This window comes from Eleutherodactylus coqui, chromosome 1 (genome assembly GCF_035609145.1).
Source record: "Eleutherodactylus coqui strain aEleCoq1 chromosome 1, aEleCoq1.hap1, whole genome shotgun sequence".
NCBI classification, from domain to species: Eukaryota; Metazoa; Chordata; class Amphibia; order Anura; family Eleutherodactylidae; genus Eleutherodactylus; species Eleutherodactylus coqui.
The window spans coordinates 91,107,234-91,132,719 of NC_089837.1; positions in this window are offsets into that span (position 1 = coordinate 91,107,234).

Sequence of the window (25,486 nt, forward strand, 5' to 3'; positions counted from 1 at the left end):
TGTTGGAAATAACCAGAAATACTAAATCCAGTTCGTAGAATCCAATAGTGAAAGCAAATTTGGAGGTTGCTGCATTAAAATTCAAAGCCAAAAATATGCAAATAAGGTTACTAAGACAACAAAATTTCAGACTTTTTTTTAGCCTTCCCCGGGTCGAGATTATACTGTGTGCTCTATATCACTATACATAGGGATATGTATAACTTATAGCAGCTGTACATATATAATAGGAGATACCGAGGTTATACCAGCATTCTCCATATCGCCCCTGCACACCACAACTCCAGACTCTTATCTTCACAGAGGTTATCGCAAATTCCAGGTCCGGGCCTCACACTGCTGCTAAGCACCTGACTCCTCCACCAGCTCATCCTGCACTGAAAGTATTCTGCTTCGGGAAGAATCGGGCCCTTATCAGCAGCAGCATGAGGCCTGGAGTCAGAATATTTGATAACTTCTGTGCAAATAAGAGCCTGGAGTTGTGGTGGGTGGGGCTGCACAGAGGAGGTTTCCCCCTGGTGCTTCGCTACAGTGGCAAAGGGGGCCTCTGGGCTCCCCCTGACTTAGGGATCAGGTTGCAGCTACGACCCCTGCAATCCATATAGCTTTTCCGCTGCAGCTATATATATTACTACAGGAGGCAGTATGTCTATATATTAGTACAGGGGGACATTATGGCTATTAATTACTAAAAGGGACTGTTATGGCTATATATTAGTACAGGGAACATTATGGCTGTATAATACTAAAGGGCGACATTATCACTACAGGAAGCATTATGGCTATATATTACCACAAGGGAACAGTATGGCTATATATATATATATATATATATATATATATATATATATATATATATATATACAGTTAGGGCCAGAAATATTTGGACAGTGACACAAGTTTTGTTATTTTAGCTGTTTACAAAAACATGTTCAGAAATACAATTATATATATAATATGGGCTGAAAGTGCACACTCCCAGCTGCAATATGAGAGTTTCCACATCCAAATCGGAGAAAGGGTTTAGGAATCATAGCTCTGTAATGCATAGCCTCCTCTTTTTCAAGGGACCAAAAGTAATTGGACAATGGAGTCTAAGGGCTGCAATTAACTCAGAAGGCGTCTCCCTCGTTAACCTGTTATCAATTAAGTAGTTAAAAGGTCTGGGGTTGATTCCAGGTGTGTGGTTTTGGATTTGGAAGCTGTTGCTGTGACCAGACAACATGCGGTCAAAGGAACTCTCAATTGAGGTGAAGCAGAACATCCTGAGGCTGAAAAAAAAGAAAAAATCCATCAGAGAGATAGCAGACATGCTTGGAGTAGCAAAATCAACAGTCGGGTACATTCTGAGAAAAAAGGAATTCACTGGTGAGCTTGGGAACTCAAAAAGGCCTGGGCGTCCACGGAAGACAACGGTGGTGGATGATCGCCGCATACTTTCTTTGGTGAAGAAGAACCCGTTCACAACATCAACTGAAGTCCAGAACACTCTCAGGGAAGTAGGTGTATCTGTCTCTAAGTCAACAGTAAAGAGAAGACTCCATGAAAGTAAATACAAAGGGTTCACATCTAGATGCAAACCATTCATCAATTCCAAAAATAGACAGGCCAGAGTTAAATTTGCCGAAAAACACCTCAAGAAGCCAGCCCAGTTCTGGAAAAGTATTCTATGGACAGATGAGACAAAGATAAACCTGTACCAGAATGATGGGAAGAAAAAAGTTTGGAGAAGAAAGGGAACGGCGCATGATCCAAGGCACACCACATCCTCTGTAAAACATGGTGGAGGCAACGTGATGGCATGGGCATGCATGGCTTTCAATGGCACTGGGTCACTTGTGTTTATTGATGACATAACAGCAGACAAGAGTAGCCGGATGAATTCTGAAGTGTACCGGGATATACTTTCAGCCCAGATTCAGCCAAATGCTGCAAAGTTGATCGGACGGTGCTTCACAGTACAGATGGACAATGACCCCAAGCATACAGCCAAAGCTACCCAGGAGTTCATGAGTGCAAAAAAGTGGAACATTCTGCAATCGCCAAGTCAATCACCAGATCTTAACCCAATTGAGCATGCATTTCACTTGCTCAAATCCAGACTTCAGACGGAAAGACCCACAAAGAAGCAAGACCTGAAGGCTGCGGCTGTAAAGGCCTGGCAAAGCATTAAGAAGGAGGAAACCCAGCGTTTGGTGATGTCCATGGGTTCCAGACTTAAGGCAGTGATTGCCTCCAAAGGATTCGCAACAAAATATTGAAAAAAAAATATTTTGTTTGGGTTATGTTTATTTGTCCAATTACTTTTGAGCTCCTAAAATGTGGAGTGTTTGTAAAGAAATGTGTACAATTCCTACATTTTCTATCAGATATTTTTGTTCAACCCTTTAAATTAAACGTTACAATCTGCACTTGAATTCTGTTGTAGAGGCTTCATTTCAAATCCAATGCGGTGGCATGCAAAGCCCAACTCGCGAAAATTGTGTTACTGTCCAAATATTTCTGGCCCTAACTGTATATATATATATATATATATATATATATATATATATATATATATATATATATATATATATATATTAATAAATCAACCAGTATGATAATTATTTATTACTATAAGGGGTAGTATTGCTATGTATTACTCCATGAGGATATTCTGACTATATAATAGCACACTTTTCATTGTACTTCAGCAGTATAAGAAATGGCAACCAATCACAGCGCAGCTTTCATTTTACTTCAGCTGTATACGAAATGAAAGCTGCGCTGTGATTGGTTGCTATTGGTAACAAAAATTACAGAGGAAGTTGGTGAGTTTTCGAATTTTAATTACGCCAGTATTCATGACCTGGTGCTTAAGAACTGTCATGCAAATTTCACTCAAATTGGACCAGAACTGTGGATTTGTATGCGCCAGAAACAAAAAGATTTTGCGTTTTATATATAAGATAAGGATTACGGATATGTTCTCCCCATGTTCGTGTGGGGCCCCCAATGGGAACAGTATGCAATTTATAGAGTAAATAAAGGTGTATTATAAACATTGGCTTTCTGAGCAATTTATCTGTCTCCATTTTTGACCTTACATCTGACATTTTCTAATTCTTGTATAAGTAATGGGACAAAATACAAGCTAAACCTATAATTAAAGGTGTATTCCAGTGATGTTAAGTTATGCCATTTCTGCAGGATTGGGAATAACTAGCTGATCTGTGGGATCTGACCACTGGGACCCCTACTGATTGCCACAATGGGGGTCATGAACAGGTGTTCCCCAAGAGACTGGCAAAATGAATGGAGCAGAAACACACCTGCTCAGCCACTGCTCTATTCATTTCAATGGACAGTTCAGTTCAAGTGCTTGGTAATTTGCAGCACTGTCATTAAAAATAATAGAGCAGTGTCAGTGTCTGAGCATGAGGGTAGCCACTCCATTCATTTTGGCATTGTCTCAGGAAACAGAGAACCACTATTCTGACTATCAAAGACAGAACGCTTAAGGGCCATTTACACGCTAAGATAACCTTTCATTTGATTGTTTTTGAGCGATTTTTTTGCATAAACTGCTAATAGACACAAATGTCCATTAGCAGCTTGTCACCTTTACTTGCATGTAAATGAGCAGATGGTTTGTTCTCTGCATTCAGCTCCTTTGTTCTGTTGCGGGGCTACAAACTGAATACAGTGTAATCAACACTTCCTTGAAGAATACAGCACCATGGACAGCAAACACAGCATTCGGTCTGTGTTATCTTCTCTCTGGCTGAATGATGGATTTTATGCCCACCTAAAAATCATTGTTTACCTAAAGAGTGAAAGATGGGAGCATGTATACACAACAATTATCGCTCAAACGATGGTTTTTGAGCAAATTTTAAGCGATAATCGTTGCATGTAAATGGGCCTTTACTATTTAGTCAGTTATCACTTATCCTGCAGGTAGGGGATAACTGAATGTTATTGGAATACCCCTTTAAAATTAATTACCATAAAACTAGAATGATACACCATTTTTTTCACCTAAAGCAGAAGTCTAGCAAGAAAAGTATTAAGTAAGTCCTCCATTATAGTTCCCGTTCCTTTAGTATTCACTCCTGACTTTGGCTCAAAAATCTGCACCAAAACTACCACAAAACTGTATGAGTGATTCACCTTCTAGTTGCTCTTCCTAAGGAGAAAAGATAGCGTTCCTGACCCACGTCGCAGGACTCTCGCTAGCCAAGCAAGAAAAGCCTACTGCACACTGATGAGGGGCAAACACCCCAAAACAGCTGTCTGCGCATGGATTCTGGCCTGGCTTTCAATTCCCAGTCATTATTACAAGGCTTGTATAAAGAGTCTAACATTGCCTTGCAGGAATGCTGCCTTCCAATATGTGGTGCTGCAGAGGTATTGTTCCATCTCCCTTATTGGCAGCTGAAAAGTAACAAGCACAATGTAGAACCTGTAGGAACATTCAGTGAAACTTACAAAAAAGTACAAACTTTTTATATACTCTACTGTATGTATTTTTAATGCCCATGTCCACAGAATTTAAACCTCCATTCTTTAGAATAAAGTTTTCGTGTAGATCTTTTTGGATTTACTCCCACACATAGAACAGTGTGACTTGAAGTCATGGTGGGTCCCCAGGGACAGCAATAAGAACTGCTCCACAGCAGAACACTTTCTACATCCTGTAATGGTATGTCAGAGCTCATAAGCCCATCTAGGATTCTGCTCATCACTGGTTTTCATTTCAGCTTTCGCATAAGTGATACCATGTCCCAAGGAGAAGTGATAATCTGCTATCACAGATTGCTTAGAGGCTCTAAATAATAAAATGCTCGTCTTTTTACTTGTGTATTAATACTTCTGTCTACAGTTACCCACTGGGCTTATGAAAACAAGAAAGAACAGAAAAGAAGTGATGAAACAAGGGCATACAATACTGAAAAATTGTTTGAGTTCATTTCATAAATTGAATTTCGTAGTACTCACCTTGAGCCTTTGCTCTTTAGATCTTTTCTGATGAGGCGCTGTTGATGGCAAGTTCGAAAGTAAATGTGTTTTTCAGGCATTTTAAAACTTAACCATTCAGCTCAAATGGGACTAGTAACATTTAAAAGTGTAACAGAGAATGGCATTAAGAAGCTAAAGGCCCTTTACACAGAACGATTATCGTTAAAAAAATTGTTCAAATGAGCGGAAATGAATGATCCGCATTCAGTGAAAATGCAGCTAATGATTGAACGACGAACAATAAATTGTTCGCTTTTAGTTAATCATTCATTTTATGCAGGCATAAAAATTATCATTGGCTCATTCACTAATCGTTCGGTTTAAATACTGATCGTTCAGTCGCTCTCATTCACTTAGGCTTTATTCCCACAAGCGTATATCGGCTGATGATTTGATGTCCGGCCCCTATATACTACAATCTGAAGGGTAAAAACTCGTGAACAGGCGCACAAATCTAACGCCGGCTCACCTCCTCTCTCCTTCCCTCTGGCTGATTGCAATGGGAGAGGCAGGACAGGGGCGTAGCTAAGCTCCCACCCCCTCTCCGCCCCTTGTCCATAGCCAACAATGGGAGGAGGCGAGATGGGATGGTGCTTAGCTCCGCCCCGTCCCGTCCCGCTCTCTCCCATTGCAATCAGCCGGAGGGGAGGAGAGAAAAGGGAGGGAGTTTAGCAGTCACGCTGCTAAACTCTCTCCCACCTCCCTTCTCCGGCTGCTCTCATTAGCTCCTATAGGAGCCTATGCAGCAGCCAACGTATTCCGGGCAGAAAGATAGTTCCAGGACTATATTTCATAGCCGGGCGCTTTTACGCCGTGTGAATACGGCCGTCGGATCTGATGCATTGGAATCTAATGCCTCAGATGGTAGCATATATCGACTGGCCGTGAAAACAGCGGCCGATATACACTCGTCTGAATAAGCCCTAAGGTGCATACTGCTTAGTAGAGATGAGCGACTATACTCGATAAGGCAAACTACTCGAGCGAGTAGTGCCTTATTCGAGTACCTGCCCGCTCGTCTCTAAAGATTCGGCCGCCGGCACGGGTGACGGGTGAGTTGCGGCGGTGAGCAAGGGGGAGAGAGGGAGAGAGAGATCTCCCCTCCGTTCCTCCCCGCTCTTCCCCGCCGCTCCCTGCCCCCTGCCGGCACCTGAATCTTTAGAGATGAGCGGGCAGGTACTCGAATAAGGCACTACTCGATCGAGTAGTTTGCCTTATCGAGTATGCTCGCTCATCTCTACTGCTTAGTAATGGAGTGAATGCAGAGGGATAGTGTGAAGCTTTAGTGCTAGCTTGGAAAGGAGGTATCTCCGGCCTGTGAAACGGAGCTAGTTTTACTACACATACTTGCTGGCTGACAAAGTAGTCCTCATAGCTGCACAGTGTTTCAGGACCACTTACCATAAAAAAAACCCAGTCAGGATTTTGGGACATTGCCCACCAGCCCTATTATTTCAAGCTGTGAGTATACTATACTTATTGGTTCGGTTACTTCTTTGGAGTTAGTAAAACCAAGCAGCTAAGATGCTGTCATTCATTTCCTCATTTACTACCTGGGACCCAACTCTTGGACATTCCATCGATAGAGACCATTACTAATACTGCACAGTTCATCCTGCTAAGAAAGATGATCCCAGATGCCCTGATGACCACAAAATAGCTTGAACAATGTCATGAACCCTATCACTCATTGCATATGGACTTCATAGAGGGGGCAACCTGCTTGAGTCATAATGAAAAGCTATTCCTTAAAGGGGTTTTCCAACTTTGAAAAGAATTGTCTTGGGGTAGGTAATAGTATAAAAAATAAAATAACCATTACTCACCCTTTCACTAAGCTTCTGGTGCAGCGCCACCAACACAGCCTCTCCCAACTACAGTCCCAACTGAAAGAGGAAGTGGTAATGTCACATTCATTGCTCACAATAATTTTTTAGCAAAGTGCTGGCTTAAGCCCCATTTACATGCAATGATTATTGCTCAAAATTCACTCAAACAATGACTTTTGAGCAATAATAGTTGTGTGTAAATGCTACAATTATTTCCTTTTCATTTGAACCATGATTTTTAGTTGACTTTAAAATCCATTCTCCACCGGAGCGCTGATAACATTGTATTCAGCTGCAGTCCCATGGCAGAACAAAGTGGCTGTATGCAGATAACAGACCATCTGCTGTTATCTGCATACAACTCAGGGAGGCTAATTTACATACAAATGAAGCTAATAAGCTACTAATGGGCATTTGTGCCTGTTAGCAGCTTATGCAAAATGATCACTCAAACTGTAATTCTCCCTATCTTTTGAACACATTTTGAGAGATCATCTTTGCATGTAAATGGGCTTTAGTGGTTGTAGGAATCCTGCACACATGATTGTTGAGGTCAGCGATTAGCTGCAGCAGTCATGTGAGTGATGAACATGATTTCATTGCTCCCTCCTTTAGCAAGGCCCAGAGGCACAGTGGAAAGATGAGTAATGGTTATTTATTTTTATACCATTATCCAGCCTGGGGAAATTTTTGCAAATGTTGGAAACCCCTTTAAGGCTGGCTTACACTATTTGAATTCAGCTTACTCATGTGTCAAATTGACAGCATTCATATTGAATGTCTGTCAACTATAGCTAACGTATATATTTCCTGTATTGGCAGGCACTGTAGGGGAAATGAATGATCTGATGTGGCTTCACACGAGCGTGTTTTTGTGCGTGTATATGCCCGCACAAAAACACGCTTCTATTAGAAACAATGCATTCACTATGGTGTATGCACATGCCTGTGCTTTACAGGTGTCTGCCTGTAAAGATAGGACATGCGTGCACCATAGGGAATTCACTCATTGTTTTCAATGGAGCTACGGCTGCTGCCAGCGGCTCCACTGACGACAATGGTCTGGCAGCACCCATGAATTGTTTTTCAGGGAAGAGCTTTACATATAAGCCCTACCCTGAAAAACAAGAATTTAAGTGTTAAAACAAATAAATAAATAATGCACGCATTCTCTCCAATGGAGCCGCAGCTGCTGCCAGCGGCTCCATTGAAGACAATGGTCTGCTAGCACCCCTGAATTGTTTTTCAGGGAAGAGCTTTACATATAAGCTCTTCCCTAAAAAACAAGAATTTTAGTGTAAAAAATGTTTTAATACTTACCTGTCCACCACTGCCGTGTCCCCTCGGGGATGAAGAACACATCTGCCTCATGCGGCAGATGTCTCCTTTATCCCCACGAGGAAAAAGAATTCCCTGCAGCACCTGCCACATCTGTGACAGATGCAGCAAAGGAATTCTTCATCTCTGCGGGGAATAAAGAATTCCCTACCACAGCTGTAACAGATGACAGCTGTGGTAGGGGATCCATCTACCGGCACCCTGTAATTGTTTTTCAGGGAAGGGCTTTAAATATAAGCCCTTCCCTAAAAAACCAGAAAAAATGGTGATAAAAATAAAAATAAATAAATACTCACCTTTCTTCAGCTGCCGGGGCTCAGCCGTGTCCAGCCGCCTCTTCTCCTGCGTTGCTGTGAGTAGTATTCAGCAGGTGGGGATTTAAAATCCCCACCTGCTGCATGGGCTGCCTCTGATTGGCTGAGCACTGTGACCAATCAGAGGCAGCTCTCAGCTATTGAATGACAGCTGAGAGCTGTCTCTGATTGGTCCCTGCTCTCAGCCAATCAGAGGCAGCACTCATCCATTCATGATTGGGTGAGTGAGTGCTGCCACTGATTGGCTGAGAGCTGGGACCAATCAGAGGCAGCTCTCAGCTATTGAATGACAGCTGAGAGCTGCCTTTGATTGGCTGAGCGCAGGGACCAGAGGCAGCTCTCACCCATTCATGAATTGATATGTGTTAAACATATTTTTAAATCATTTTTGGTGCTTTTTTAGTTTTTGATCACAATCACTAATTTAAAAAAAATCCTACATTTTTTTACACTGACCACAGGGCCTAATAATAGTCTGATACTTTCTGGACTGTAGAGAAAGCTTTTCAGCAGTCATCTCACTATATTCACAGGCAGGATTACACTGAAAGGTAACACCCATATGTAGATAACACAGAATCCACCATTCACAATAGATATAAGCTGTGATTATCTACTCTCAAAAGGACCTCTACACTGGTCATAGAGCATATTAAGAATAGTCCCATAAAAGTCAATGGTTTCCCTCCTGTCCATTATGTGAGCAGCCTATGAAGCTGCTGTAGAGCATCTCTCTAAATCAGGGGGGTAACTATAGAAGGTGCAGGGGATGCGGTTGCACCCGGGCCCAGGAAACGTAGGGGGCCCATAAGGCCTTTCTTCTCCATATAGGGAGCCCAGTACTATGAATAAAGCATTATAGTTGGGGGCCCTGTTACAGGTTTTGCATTGGGGCCCAGAAGCTTCAAGTTATGTCTCTGTGCAGCATGGTTTAAGTATGGGTACGGGTACAGATACAGATAAAGGGGGGGGGGGGCAGCTCACGTTTTGTATCAGGGCCCCTGAGCCTTTAGTTACGCCCCTGCTCTAAATGTTGTTAAATGTAGCTCAGGAAAGATGGCCGCCACCATAGTCATTTATAGACAACAGAATAAAAAATTCTACAATCAGAAGATAAAAGCAGATTAGAAAAATGGAAAATGTTTCTCTATCTCGTTTTCGTTAATAACATTTTTGGGTGATCTAGTGCCTTTAATTCCATTTGTAATATTATGTCCCCTTCTCCATCCATTCTTATCATGCTTTAGACTGTTCCTACCTCTTGTCCAAGCCTTGACTGAATACAGTGAGAAGAGCCCTGATTAATTCCCTGGCTGTCATTGAAGCTCTCATAATGATTCAGGTTTACAACTGGTGGTCTAAGCTGCACCAAATGGCTACAGGTCTGTCTCTGAAGTCAAATGCACGGATGTAGTATATGTAAAATGTACAGTATTCAGTATCCTTCTAAACATGATAATAAATACCTTCAATGTGGTTCATGAATGTATGTATCTAGGACAATGCTAGGTAGTTTTACAACAGCAAGAAAAAACAACTTAAACATGAAGTATTTTTTTTCATAATATTCTATTTGTACTATATATTTTACTATAGACATCCTGCAATACATCTGATATTGTTACCTGACTTAAAAGTGAATATATATATGTATATATATATATATATATATATATATATATATATATATAAAGTTTTATGGACAAAGATTTAATATGACATGTGTTTTATTCATTTAGATCTCTGCTTATTCTAATCTGGAAGATCCAGTGGGTGGTCCTATCAGTGATTGGCAGCTACTCCTGTATGTACAGTCATACACAGCTGTCAATCACTGATAGCTCCACCCACTGGACCTCAAAGATTGTAATGACCAGAGATGTAGATGAATAAAGTACCAGCTATGCTGAATCTTTTCCCATAAAACTATATATCAATCTGCTCAGCTCCTACTGATTTATATCATACCATCTACAGAATGGACTGCATGATCAAGCTGACAGGTTCCCTTTAATGATGGCTAAAAGCAATGTAAAACCTTCTTTGTTTCTAAAAGTTGTATTCCTGTATCACAGCGAATGAGTATAAGGCCTCTTGTACACAGGTGACACGTATCGCTGCACTGTGCGATATCGCTGCGTCTTCTTCGGCAATACTGTGATTTTGTTGCACTACAAAGTCACGCGACTTTGTAGCAGTACATGCAAGGATTTTCGGGGGTTGGGGGGGGGGATGAAATAGAAGCCCTACCCCGAAAATAAGCTGTAGCTGAAGAAAAAAAAGAAAAAGTATACATCACCTCTCCTGAGCTGTCCGGGGCACCACCGCAGCTTCTCCCTAGGTCCCAGCAATGATCATCTTCTTCATCTTCTGGCCGGGGATTGAAAAATCCATAGCTGCTGGAAGTGCTGGCTGTGATTGGCTGATGCTTAGCCTATCACAGCCAGTGCTCTATGAAAATCTGTGATTGGTTTAATCACAGCCATTCATCAAGCACTGGCTGCGATTGGCTAAGCATCAGCCAATTACAGATGGATGGGGATTTTTCAATCTCCGGCCAGCAGATGAAGTGGAGAAGTAGTGCTGGGACCCGGGGAAAAGCTGTGGTGGCAGCGGAGATGATGTATCTGTTTTTGCTTTTTTTTTCTTGCAGGCAGGGCTTAGATTTGGCTTGGACAGAAGGATTTCCTACTGTCAAAGTTGTATCACACCGCATGAAAATCATGTTTTCGTGCGATACGATGCAACCGAGAGGAAGGCTTCCTAGGAAAACATCGGCTACAAAACCTCACGAGTTGTGAGGTTTTTGTGTCGGAATGTCGCATGCTACAAAACATTGCATGTGTGAAGGAACCCATAGGAAAGCATGGGCTTCACATACATGCGATTTGTAGCATTGTAGCAATGCAACAAAATCCTGCAACTTTGTCACCCGTGTGAAGGAGGCCTAAAGAGATAGGGCTTACTCAAACCCCTAGAAGTCAGCAGGGAGAAAGACATGCCAATGCTTCTGTATGTCCCACCCAAATATTCATGAATTATGAAAAAGGAATATAGTAACAACATTGTATAGATGTGTTCACCCTTTTTTGAATTTCGTTAAAGACCCTAATTTGTCATAAAACAAATTCAATACATTATTGTGACATGCAATACTTATGACAACCATTGGGTGCCCACAAGTAGACAAATATAACATATACATCTCCCGACAGAGTAACATAAAATCGTAGCTTGTTTCAAAGCTCATCATCTTGTGCCAAATATCTTAGGATATGTCAAGCGAAAGGGAAAAGTAAGGAAGGACACTTTTGTAAGTAAAAGCAACCATTTTTATTATTTAGTCACAATGTTACGCAGCAAAAATTCCATGCAGGAAAAAGTATAAACCACGCTTGCTTGCAGAGTAAAATTTGTAATCTTCTTTTATTTAGTCATATTAAAAAATTGCCAGCTACACACATCTCTAACCAGACGCGTATTGGCTGCACAGAGCCTTCGTCAGTGGTACAGCACACCACATTCACAATGTTACACAGTCTTCATTACTCAGTTTTTTCTGTCTTCTTCTTATCCTCTGTTTCTGCTCATACTTTTAGGTTTTACACTAAATTCAATGCAGTAAAAATCACAGAACCATCAAACAGAAAAAAATCCCAGAAAGCGGCCACATACTCACTGATACATTGATACAAGAGGGCAGGCATATAAACCAGATATCTCGTCCAGACTGCTACATGGAGGAGCCAAAAACAGACATATGTAAGGACGCTGATGAGACAACTACTCACAAACCCTCTTTATAATGAGGGGGTGGATGCTTAATGTTAATTCCTGCACAAGAAAGTCAAATACAGGATGTCAGCCCACATGACACATGTAGTACACCATGCAGGATTGCAACTTATTAATGTTGCAGGGAGACGGCAGGAGATTTCACCCCTCGCTCTCTCCCACCCCTCTCCATTCACTTAACACAGCAGGTGTTCAGTACTGAACGGCTGCTGTTTACACTGAACGATCATCGTTCAGGATTTTATACAGCTTAAAATCCTGAACGATGATCGTTCAGTGTAAACAGCAGCCGTTCAGTACTGAACACCCGCTGTGTTAAGTGAATGGAGAGGGGTGGGAGAGAGCGAGGGGTGAAATCTCCTCCAGCCACCCCGCCTCCCCTTGCTTTGCGAGCCAGCGATACTCACTCCTGTGCAGCAGAATGGGAGCAAGTATGTGTGGGGACGAGTGTTGGGCATCGTTTGCCCGATATTCGTTCTGTGTAAATGGGCCTTTACATACGTTCCTACTGTTTGCAATCTTGGGGGTGGGGCTTAGCTCCCTATTCTTTCCATAACATGAGGGCAGTCTCTTCACAGCAGTGACCATGTGCTTCAGCCCCTAGTTGACCCTACATGGGAAAGGGAAATAACACAGGAAAACTAAAAACTAGAAATGAAAACAAGTGCAGAACGTAGCTTGGGATGCAGCAGGTAACTGAACGATCCAGGACCAAGGCACTGAGTGCTAGCTCAGCCAGACAGAGACTAACAATCAACCACAGTTCAGCTCAGTATCAGGCCAGGTAAGATAGCCCTAGTAATTATCCACAGATGCAACTACGCACCTCACACCAAATACCACACCCAATGGGCCAGAAGATGTTGAAACATCTCCAAAACCAGCACCAGACTATCAGCAAGGTGGCAATCCCAGAACCGCCACAACTTAGGAGCTCAAGAACTTTAATTTTTATAGGAATACAAACACTTTCTAAAAGAGGCATTTCTGGAAAGCAGACAAGTCTTCTTTATGACAAGAAAATTAGTGTATAAGCCTTTAACAGAGTTCCTTATGGGTAAAAGCCACATTTTTGTACATCATTAAACATATATTACTGTAATATGTATTAGTATTTATTATGGCAGTTAACATATCATAATACTGGGTTATGTAAAATGTACAAGAGGATATATATCTTCTTGAACAAATGGGTTAATTTTGTCAGAGCAATTATGTGAAAATTATACATTATGCCTAAAAATGTTAATGAGAAGTAGTTAACATAATGGACAATGAAAAAGAGAACATCGTGTTCTATAAATAAATATAGAGCAAAGAAAGAGATCAGATCTCAAAGGACAGAAAGTTTAACAAAGACATATCCAGAGATCATATCCACAGATGCATTTGAATAATAATGAATAATACAAGATGGGATTAAAAATTGAGCGAATTAAAGATAAAACTACAGTGTCAGTGACAAATATTGCAATAATGAGGGATTTATATCAATATTTGCTAAATCATGTAGTGCTAAAGGGAGTCTGAGATCTAAAAATTATTATTTAATAGGTTGAAAAATTAAACTACAGTGTATACACTGAATCAGCAAGTTAAAGGGGTTTTCCATGACTCAAAAAAAAGTTTTAAGAGATAGAATGTTATAAAATAAAGAAATATGTTATACTCACCTCTTTAAATGCCCTGCCGCGGCTCAGCCAGGAGCCCTGGTCACCGCAGCTCCGAACCCAAATGGAGCTGGTAGCGGTCACATGACATTCATGCCATTATCACTAGGAAGGAAAGGATCAGATAAGGATGGTTATCAAACACAGTAATCAGAGTACCTTAGGGCCTGGTAAATCTTCAAGGAGTATTCAGCAGTTCCCCAACCCTTATAGAATATGTAAATTGCCCAGTGTGCAAATTTGACCATCTCTCCATACATACTCAGTGGTTAGACTCACCACTTCTGATGATAAATGCTTCTACCTGAAATACCTCTATCTCTTCCTCAAGACCAAAAATGTATGGAATGCTTGTTATGTTTCTGCAGTTGCAATGTTATGGCGGTATCACTTGACTCACAACGGTGGAACATAAATTAATTTTTTAATATTTTCTGTTTGAAATACTCCAGTGAGTTTCAGAGAGGCAGAATGATCAACCAGGATTCAGCTATGAGGTACAAAAAAACAAATATTCAAAACCTTCAGCATACGGGTTACTACTTAGTTGGGAAACCTTTAGACTTAATTATGGCCTTAAGACACCGTCTCATGGCGTTAACCATTAGAGATGAGCGAACCTACTCGGCCACGCCCCTTTTTCACCCGAGCGCCGCGATTTCCGAGTACTTCCGTACTTGGGTGAAAAGATTCGGGGGGCGCCGTGGGTGAGTGGGGGGTTGCAGCGGGGAGTGGGGGTGGAGAGGGAGAGAGAGAGGGCTCCCCCTGTTCCCTGCTGCTACCCCCCGCTCCGCCACGCCTCCGCCCGCCCCCCGGCGCCCCCCGAATCTTTTCACCCGAGTACGGAAGTACTCGAAAATCACGGTGCTCGATCAAGTAATTACTTGAAAAGAGTAGGTTTGCTCATCTCTATTAACTATGTTTTTTTGGTTCTTCAAGTGTTATAATTAGAGATGAGCGAACATACTCGTTTCGAGTAATTACTCGATCGAGTACCGCCATTTTCAAGTACTTCAGTACTCGAGTGAAAAGTACTCGGGGTCGCCGGGGGCGGGGGGCGCTGTGGGTGAGTGGGGGGTAGCAGCGGGGAACAGGGGGGGAGCCCTCTCTCTGTTCCTCTCCACCCCACTCCCCGCTGCAACCCCCCACTCACCCACGGCGCCCTCCGAATTTTTTCGCCCGAGTACAGAAGTACTCGAAAATCGCGGTATTCGGGTGAAAAAGGGGCGTGGCCGAGCACGTTCGCTCATCTCTAGTTATAATATAAAACCAAGATTGTATTATTGCCTCATTGGTTACTTCTATCAAGTTTCTTTAATCAGCTCTATGGATTTTCAAGGGGTTAGGATCAGGGCTATTTCCAGGACATTCTACTAGTGTAATATGAATATTCTGAAACCACGTTTCGCACACAGCAGCACCATGACATGGAGCTCAAACCTGTTGAAATACTGTATAAAGCTTTCATTATCTTGAAAAAGATCACATGCAGTGGGCTTCAGCTTGGCCTCTCATTTATGGATTATTTTGGCGTTTACAATCCCATTATTCACACAAAATCTGCCCTTAACTTTTACTGTCATACATCCCCAGATCATAACAACTGGGTGCTTTATGGCAATTGCTTGGCAATCAGGATGCAAATCTTTTTTATGCCATCACTACCGAATTGGGAGATTCTGGTCTCATCGCTGTAGATGATTCTGTCCCATGGTTCCTCGGTCAGTTAAATGAGTTTTAGCCCATTCTAATCTTTTTAATCTTTATTTGACTCATAGGCATTCTGCTATGGTAGCCCTGGGGACTCTCAGAAGGCCCCCGGCTGCCATGACACCCACATGGCTCCCTGCAATCTCATTGCGGGAGGGCCGTACGAGACCCTCGAACTTCATTCAGGGGATTTAAATGTTGCTATCACAATTGCCAGCAGCATTTAAAGGGTTAACAGCTCCGATCAGCCACGTGGCTTATTGGAGTTGCTGTGGGTGGGTGTCGGCTGTAAGAAACAGCCAGTGCCCGCGTTGCATGAAGTGAGATCACTGCACGATCTCTCTTCTTACATATCAGGACATAACTGTACGTCCTTTAGTGTTAAGGGGTTGATGGCCATTTCGAGCGGCAACCTTTACATCAGCTCAAATTTGGTTAAAAACTTCAGATTTAGGGCGCCCACCCACTGGCGTTTTTTTTTCCCTGCGAAATTCGCAGCATTTTTTTTCTGCAGGGGTCTATGGGACTTGTAATGTTAAAATCGCGATCGCGCAAAATCGCAATTTACCGCGATTCGTGGTAAATTGCAATTTTGCGCGATCGCGATTTTAACATTACAAGTCCCATAGACTCCTGCAGAAAAAAAATGCTGCGAATTTCGCAGGGAAAAAAAAAACGCCAGTGGGTGGGCGCCCTTACTTGAAACAAATTCAAAACAATATCATGATGTGCTAGCAAAACCCTTGACAGGCTGCAATTCACAATACAACCACTGGGTGACCACACATAGACACATATAGAGTAGAGATCACATGGCAGTTTTGTGAAGCCATGTTTTTTTTTTCCTAAAGCTGGTCACCTCACACCACACTACTCAGGAAATATTAAGCCAAAAGAAAAGGTAAGGATGGAAACATCTGTATTCTTTACCAATTAAAACCACATAGGGAAACATTACTTTTTTCTAATCTAGTTTTATATTCTAACAGTGAGTTGTATTAATTGTCTGTATATGATTAAAGGGGGGACACTTTGCCTAAGCTGCTGTTAACAACATTTAGAAATATGATTTACAGCAGCCACATGGACTATAGAGACCTGTAGACAGGAGAGGTTCATTGACTTCTATGGGAGAGTATAGTGGACATAAGCTGTGACTATTGCCTAGAGTGTAATTATTGTAATCCTGAATGTGTTGATAATGAGATGACTGGTGAAAAGTGATCTCTATAGAACAGAATGTGTCAGAGTATATAAACCTCAGCAGTCAGAGTGAAAACTATATTTCAGGATATTTTTTGTATTATTATTAGAAATGGAAAATGAAAAAAATATACATAATAACTAGAGATGAGCGAACGTACTCGTCCGAGCTTGATACTCGTTCGAGTATTAGCGTGTTCGAGATGCTCGTTACTCGTAACGAGTACCACGCGGTGTTCGAGTTACTTTCAGTTTTCTCTCTGAGACGTTAGTGCGCTTTTCTGGCCAATTGAAAGACAGGGAAGGCATTACAACTTCCCCCTGCGACGTTCAAGCCCTATACCACCCCCCTGCAGTGAGTGGCTGGGGAGATCAGGTGTCACCCGAGTATAAAAATCGGCCCCTCCCGCGGCTCGCCTCAGATGCGTTGTGAGTTAGCTGAGGGAAAGTGCTGTTGTGTTGGAGCTGCTATAGGGAGAGTGTTAGGAGTATTTTAGGCTTCAAGAACCCCAACGGTCCTTCTTAGGGCCACATCTAACCGTGTGCAGTAGTGTGGAGCCTGCTTTTAGCAGTGTTGCACTTTTTTTTTTTTTTTGTATATCGGCCGTGCAGAGCATTGCGCCCTGCAGTAATACTACAGGGACAGAAGTGGTGGTTAGGCAGGGAGAGTGTTAGGAGTTAGTGTAGGCTTCAAGAACCCCAACGGTCCTTCTTAGGGCCACATCTAACCGTGTGCAGTAGTGTGGAGGCTGCTTTTTGCAGTGTTGCACTTTTTTTTTTTTTTGCTATATCGGCCGTGCAAAGCATTGCACCCTGCAGTAATACTACAGGGACAGAATTGTGTAGGCAGGGACAGAAGACATCTTATAGATTGAATATACGCAGTGGTCCTTGTGCAAAAAAAGATTAGAAAAAAATCTATTTGGCCTGCCTGTCACTCTGCTCAGTGTTCTGGGTCCGTGTGTGCTGGGGGTAAAATTTCTCCAAATAAACACGCAGCCAGCTAAGTGTTACAGCAGGCTTGCGCAAAATTATTTCCTGGCGTTCCCTAAGCGAAATCAGCCTCAAACCACAGGCCAATAAGCGGCACATTTAATTACAGTGTTGTGTTTCTGCATTCCTGGTAATACAGCATGCTGAGGGGTAGGGGTAGGCCTACAGGACGTGGGCGCGGCCGAGGACGCGGAGGCCCTAGTCTGGGTGTGGGCACAGGCCGAGCTCCTGATCCTGGTGTAGCGCAGCCGACTGCTGCGGGATGAGGAGAGAGGCACGTTTCTGGCGTCCCCACATTCATAGCACATTTAATGGGTCCACGCGGTAGACCCTTATTAGAAAATGAGCAGTGTGAGCAGGTCCTGTCGTGGATGGCAGAAAGTGCTTCGAGCAACCTATCGTCCACCCAGAGTTCTGCGCCGTCCACTGCTGCAACTCAGAATCCTCTGGCTGCTGCTCCTCCTTCCTCCCAGCCTCCTCACTCCATGAAAATGAGACATTCTGAGGAGCGGGCAGACTCCCAGGAACTGTTCTCGGGCCCCTGCTCAAATTGGGCAGCAGTGGTTCCTCTCCCACCAGAGGAGTTTATCCTGACTGATGCCCAACCATTGCAAAGTTCCCGGGGTTCGGGGGATGAGGCTGGGGACTTCCGGCAACTGTCTCAAGACCTTTCAGTGGGTGAGGAGGCCGATGACGATGAGACACAGTTGTCTATCAGTGAGGTAGTAGTAAGGGCATTAAGTCCGAGGGAGGAGCGCACCGAGGATTCTGAGGAAGAGCAGCAGGACGATGAGGTGACTGACCCCACCTGGTTTGCTACGCCTACTGAGGACAGGTCTTCAAAGGGGGAGGCAAGGGCAGCAGCAGGGCAGGTTGCAAGAGGCAGTGCGGTGGCCAGGGGTAGAGGCAGGGCCAGACCGAATAATCCACCAACTGTTTCCCAAAGCGCCCCCTCGCGCCATGCCACTCTGCAGAGGCCGAGGTGCTCAAAGGTCTGGCAGTTTTTCACTGAGAGTGCAGACGACCGACGAACAGTGGTGTGCAACCTTTGTCGCGCCAAGATCAGCCGGGGAGCCACCACCACCAGCCTCACCACCACCAGCATGCGCAGACATATGATGGCCAAGCACCTTACAAGGTGGGACGAAGGCCGTTCACCGCCTCCGGTTTGCACCGCTGCCTCTCCCCCTGTGCCCCAACCTGCCACTGAGATCCAACCCCGCTCTGAGGACACAGGCACTACCGTCTCCTGGCCTGCACCCACACCCTCACCTCCGCTGTCCATGGCCCCATCCACCAATGTCTCTCAGTGCCCCGTCCAGCCGTCACTAGCGCAAGTGTTTGAGCGCAAGCGCAAGTACGCCGCCACGCACCCGCACGCTCAAGCGTTAAACGTGCACATAGCAAAATTTATCAGCCTGGAGATGCTGCCGTATAGGGTTGTGGAAACGGAGTCTTTCAAAAATATGATGGCGGCGGCGGCCCCGCGCTACTCAGTTCCCAGTCGCCACTGCTTTTCCCGATGTGCCGTCCCAGCCCTGCACGACCACGTCTCCCGCAACATTGCACGCGCCCTCACCAACGCGGTTACTGCCAAGGTCCACTTAACAACGGACACGTGGACAAGCACAGGCGGGCAGGGCCACTATATCTCCCTGACGGCACATTGGGTGAATTTAGTGGAGGCTGGGACCGAGTCAGAGCCTGGGACCGCTCACGTCCTACCCACCCCCAGAATTGCGGGCCCCAGCTCGGTAGTGGTATCTGCGGCGGTGTATGCTTCCTCCACTAAACCACCCTCCTCCTCCTCCTCCTCCGCAACCTCTGTCTCGCAATCAAGATGTGTCAGCAGCAGCACGTCGCCAGCAGTCGGTGTCTCGCGGCGTGGCAGCACAGCGGTGGGCAAGCGTCAGCAGGCCGTGCTGAAACTACTCAGCTTAGGAGATAAGAGGCACATGGCCCACGAACTGCTGCAGGGTCTGACAGAGCAGACCGACCGCTGGCTTGCGCCGCTGAGCCTCCAACCGGGCATGGTCGTGTGTGACAACGGCCGTAACCTGGTGGCGGCTCTGCAGCTCGACAGCCTCACGCACGTGCCATGCCTGGCCCACGTCTTTAATTTGGTGGTTCAGCGCTTTCTGAAAAGCTACCCACGCTTGTTAGACCTGCTCGGAAAGGTGCGCCGGCTCTGCGCACATTTCCGCAAGTCCCACACGGACGCTGCCACCCTGCGCACCCTGCAACATCGGTTTAATCTGCCAGTGCACCGACTGCTGTGTGACGTGCCCACACGGTGGAACTCTACGCTCCACATGTTGGCCAGGCTCTATGAGCAGCGTAGAGCTATAGTGGAATACCAACTCCAACATGGGCGGCGCAGTGGGAGTCAGCCTCCTCAATTATTTTCAGAAGAGTGGGCCTGGTTGTCAGACATCTGCCAGGTCCTTGGAAACTTTGAGGAGTCTACCCAGGTGGTGAGTGGCGATGCTGCAATCATTAGCGTCACCATTCCTCTGCTATGCCTCTTGAGAAGTTCCCTGCAAAGCATAAAGGCAGACGCTTTGCACTCGGAAACAGAGCCGGGGGAAGACAGTATGTCGCTGGATAGTCAGAGCACCCTCCTGTCTATATCTCAGCGCGGTGAGGAGGAGGAGGAGGAGGAGGAGGAAGATGAGGAGAAGGGGGAAGACACAGCTTGGCCCACTGGTGAGGGTAGACATGCTGGTGGCCTGTCATCCTTTCAGCGTGTATGGCCTGAGGAGGAGGAGGAGGAGGAGGAGGAGGATCCTGAAAGTGATCTTCCTAGTGAGGACAGCCATGTGTTGCATACAGGTACCCTGGCACACATGGCTGACTTCATGTTAGGATGCCTTTCTCGTGACCCTCGCGTTACACGCATTCTTGCCACTACGGATTACTGGGTGTACACACTGCTCGACCCACGGTATAAGGAGAACCTTTCCACTCTCATACCCGAAGAGGAAAGGGGTTCGAGAGTGTTGCTATACCACAGGACCCTGGCGGACAAACTGATGGTAAAATTCCCATACGACAGCGGTAGTGGCCGAAGGCGCAGTTCCGAGGGCGAGGTAGCAGGGGAGGCGCGGAGATCAGGCAGGATGTACAGCACAGGCAGGCCAGCACTCTTTAAGGCCCTTGACAGCTTTATGGCTCCCCAGCAAGACTGTATCACTGCTCCCCAGCCACGGCTGAGTCGGCGGGAGCACTGTAAAAGGATGGTGAGGGAGTAGGTAGCCGATCGCACGACCGTCCTCCGTGACGCCTCTGCCCCCTACAACTACTGGGTGTCGAAGCTGGACACGTGGCCTGAACTCGCGCTGTATGCCCTGGAGGTGCTTGCTTGTCCTACGGCTAGCGTCTTGTCAGAGAGGGTGTTTAGTGCGGCTGGGGGAATCATCACAGATAAGCGTACCCACCTGTCAACCGACAGTGCCGACAGGCTAACACTCATCAAGATGAACAAAGCCTGGATTTTCCCAGACTTCTCTTCTCCACCAGCGGACAGCAGCGATACCTAAGCAATACGTAGGCTGCACCCGCGGATGGAAGCATCGTTCTCTATCCCCATCAAAAACGGGGACCTTTTTGCTTCATCAATCTGTGTATAATATTCCTCCTCCTCCTGCTCCTCCTCCTGAAACCTCACATAATCACGCCAAACGGGCAATTTTTCATAGGCCCACAAGGCTCAGTCATATAATTTTTCTAAACAATTTTTATACGTTTCAATGCTCATTAAAGCGTTGAAACTTTCACCTCCAACAATTTTTATTTTAACTGGGCTGCCTCCTGGCCTAGTTACCAATTAAGCCACATTAACCAAAGCGATTAATGGGTTTCACCTGCCCTCTTGGTTGGCCATGGCCAATTTTTCTGATGTACATTAGTACTATTGATACAGCAATTTTTGTGGGCCCTCGCCTACAGTGTAATCAAATGAATTTTTAGCCCACCTGCATTACAGCTGACGTTACATCTGCTGTGCTGGGCAATGCAATGGGATATTTTTATGTACCGCCGGTGGCTTCCTGGCACCCACCCATGCTGTCGGTCAACAGGGAGTTGTAAATGCATCTGTGTCCACTTCTAAAGAACCCCAGTCTGACTGGGGCATGTAGTGTGGGCCGAAGCCCACCTGCATTAAGCACGACATTACTACCTCAGCTGTGTTGGGCAATGCAATGGGATATTTTTATGTACCGCCGGTGGCTTCCTGGCACCCACCCATGCTGTCGGTCCACAGGGAGTTGTAATGCATCTGTTTCCACTTCTAAAGAACCCCAGTCTGACTGGGGCATGCAGTGTGGGCCGAAGCCCACCTGCATTAAGCACGACATTACTACCTCAGCTGTGTTGGGCAATGCAATGGGATATTTTTATGTACCGCCGGTGGGTTCCAGGGAGCCACCCATGCTGTGGGTGCACACGGAATTCCCATTGCGGAGTTGTACCTGCCTGTGACTATTTATAAAAAAACCGCGGTCTGACTGGGGCGTGCAGACACCTTGACAGAATAAATAGTGTGTGGCACATAGGTTCCCCATTGCTATGCCCACGTGTGCAGCTCCAGATGGAGGTGGCACAGGATTGGATTTCTCATTGCTTCTGTACAGCATTGTGGGCTATCGCCCCGCCCCTTTTAAAGAGGGTCGCTGCCTAGCCGTGCCAACCCTCTGCAGTGTGTGCCTGCGGTTCCTCTGGCAGACGCACTTATAAATAGACATGAGTGTGGCGTGGCATGAGGGCAGCTGAAGGCTGCGCAGGGACAGTTTGGTGTGCGCTGTGGACACTGGGTCGTGGGGGGGGGGGGAATTGGCAGCATGTAACCCAGGAGAAGTGGCAGCGGAGTGTCATGCAGGCAGTGATTGTGCTTTGTTGGAGGTAGTGTGGTGCTTAGCTAAGGTATCCATTGCTAATGAGGGCTTTTCAGAAGTAAAAGTTGTTGGGAGGGGGGGGGCCCACTCTTGCCGCTATTGTGGCTTAATAGTGGGACCTGGGAACTTGAGATGTAGCCCAACATGTAGCCCTCGCCTGCCCTATCCGTTGCTGTGTCGTTCCCATCACTTTGTAGAATTGCCCAGATTTTCACAAATGAAAACCTTAGCGAGCATCGGCGATATACAAAAGTGCTCGGGTCGCCCATTGACTTCAATGGGGTTCGTTACTCGAAACGAACCCTCGAGCATCGCGAAAAGTTCATCCCGAGTAACGAGCACCCGAGCATTTTGGTGCTCGCTCATCTCTAATAATTACCAAAATTATTTTAAAAATATGTTTAAAATGAAAACTTAATTTACACAATGTGTGATTTTCAGGTAACACATTCCCTTTAAAGGGAATTTGTCACATCCACATAGCACCATAAACTAGGTTAAGGCCGCCTGCAGACGAGCGGGTCGGATCCGGCAGCGAGAAATCTCGCCGCGCGATCCGACCCCAGAGCCTGCAGGGACGAGCGCGTACTCACCCGCGCCTGGCGGCCCCGACTCTTTGATGTGCCGGCTGCCGCGCAGCCGGCGCATGCGCAGACCGGAGCCGGCGGCCAGGTGAGTGCGTGCCCCGCAGAAAATTAGAACATGCCGCGGTTTGTTTGCCGCGCGAGATTTCGCGCGGCCAAACCGCGGCCATCTGCATAGGAGTGCGTATTGTAATGCACTCCTATGCAGACTTTCAGCGGCGGAAATCCCGCGGCGGGATTTCCGCTCATCTGCAGGCGGCCTAAGGGTGCCTGCACACGAACGGAATTTCCAGCGCGTTATTTTAGGCACATTATCTGCCCCAGACCGCAGCCAATATACTCCTATGAGGATCCGCAGTTATCCCCAGACGGAGGGATTTGTATCGCGTTTTTTCACGCGCATGAAAAAATCTGCGACCTGTTCTAATTTGGGTCGGCTTCTGCGCGTGAAGCCTCCAATACAAGTGAATGGGTGCGTTTTTTCACGCAGTACATCCGCAGTGCAGCTGCAGATGGAGTCACTGGTTGCTATGACTACAGGAAGTAGGCATTGTAGGAGGCATCCCAACACACAGCAGAGCTTCACAGGCAAATTTGTAGAGGGAGATAGGTAGTATTTCTTGCCAATGCAGGATGTAAGAATGCAAAATCTGTAGTAATGAATTCCTCTTGTGAATTTTTTTGCAGTGACTGAAATAAAGTCACGCTGGAGAAGCGCCGGAAAAACGTTACATGGATCAACCATGCCCACAAAGACATCTGCTCACCGGGTGAAAGCATGTTGCCAGAATAATTTAACGGTGCTCGCACAAGCAAGAGGGACAAAACGGAGTCTGGGTGTTGGTTTTTAAGCTGTTTTCCATGGAATGGGCAGTTCTCTAGGGGTTGGGTTTACAATAAGGGGTGTCTGCTGGTTTTTCTGCGCGTTTTTTTCCGCAACACATCCGCGTATATCCGCGCGTGATTTTTCACGCATCCGCACCTATCCGCAAGCATATTTAGGTACCATACGCGCGTGAAAATCCGCTAGCGGAATCCGGAACGCTCGTGTGCAGGCGGCCTAAGGCCTCATGTCCACGGGGAAAATCAGATCCGCTGCAGATTCTCCATGGAGAATCTGCAGCGGGTCCCTCCTGCCCCGCGGACATGAGCGCCGACTATCCGGCGCGGGCGACGAAGCTCTGCTCTTCCTCACGGCCGGATCTTCATTTTCGGCCGGCGGATGAATTCCTGACGCCGGCGGCACGTCGCCGGCACGTCGTCGACGTGCCGCGCGCATGCGCCGGGCACATCCGCCGAGCCGAAGCAAGGGAGATGCGGCCGTGAGGAAGAGAAGAGCTTCGCGGTCCGCTGCGGGTGAGTAAATGCTTTAAATTCCTATTTTAGGTCTCCCGCGGATCCGGACGGCTTCCATAGGCTTCAATAGAAGCCCGCGGGAGCCGTCCCCGCGGGAGACCCGCATGAAAATGGAGCATGGTCCAGATTTTTTCATGCTCCATTTTTTTTTAAATCACTTTTATTGACGATCCGCGGGTATTTATGTACCCGCGGGTGGTCAATGCATCCCTATGGGGTGCGGATCCGCATGCAGGAAATCCGCTGCGGATCCTAAATCCTATTTTCCCCGTGGACATGAGCCCTAAAGGGATGTGACAGGAAGTCGGGTGAGGTAATTTTCATGCTCACCTGCTTCTGCAATCCAACAGTGTTCCTCTCTGAAGATCGCGGTGGCACTGTAAATCAGACTTGTACAGGAGGGTGCGCGCATAGCATAGTGAAAAGAGTCAGATTTGCAATGCCGTCCGCCAACTTCAGAGGGGAACACTGCTAGATCGAGGGAGTTTATGGTGCTGTGGGGACGTGACAGGTTCTCTTTAACTCTCTAAGTAACAAGTTCTATTCTTACATGCTGGATTGTCAGCAGCAGTATGCCCTTTATGCCTCATGTATGTGGTCATATACAGGATTCTAAAATATTATATCACCATGTGCCTTTGATCTATAGAAAGGCACATGGAAGGTTTTTTTTCTCTTGGGTTCTCCTAAGAATAATATAGAGGCTCGATTCATACTTACATGCAGTTCTACTGCTTTTTAGTACTACTGCTTTTTAGTATGTGAAGGCAATTCATGAAACATCACAGTAGATGATCA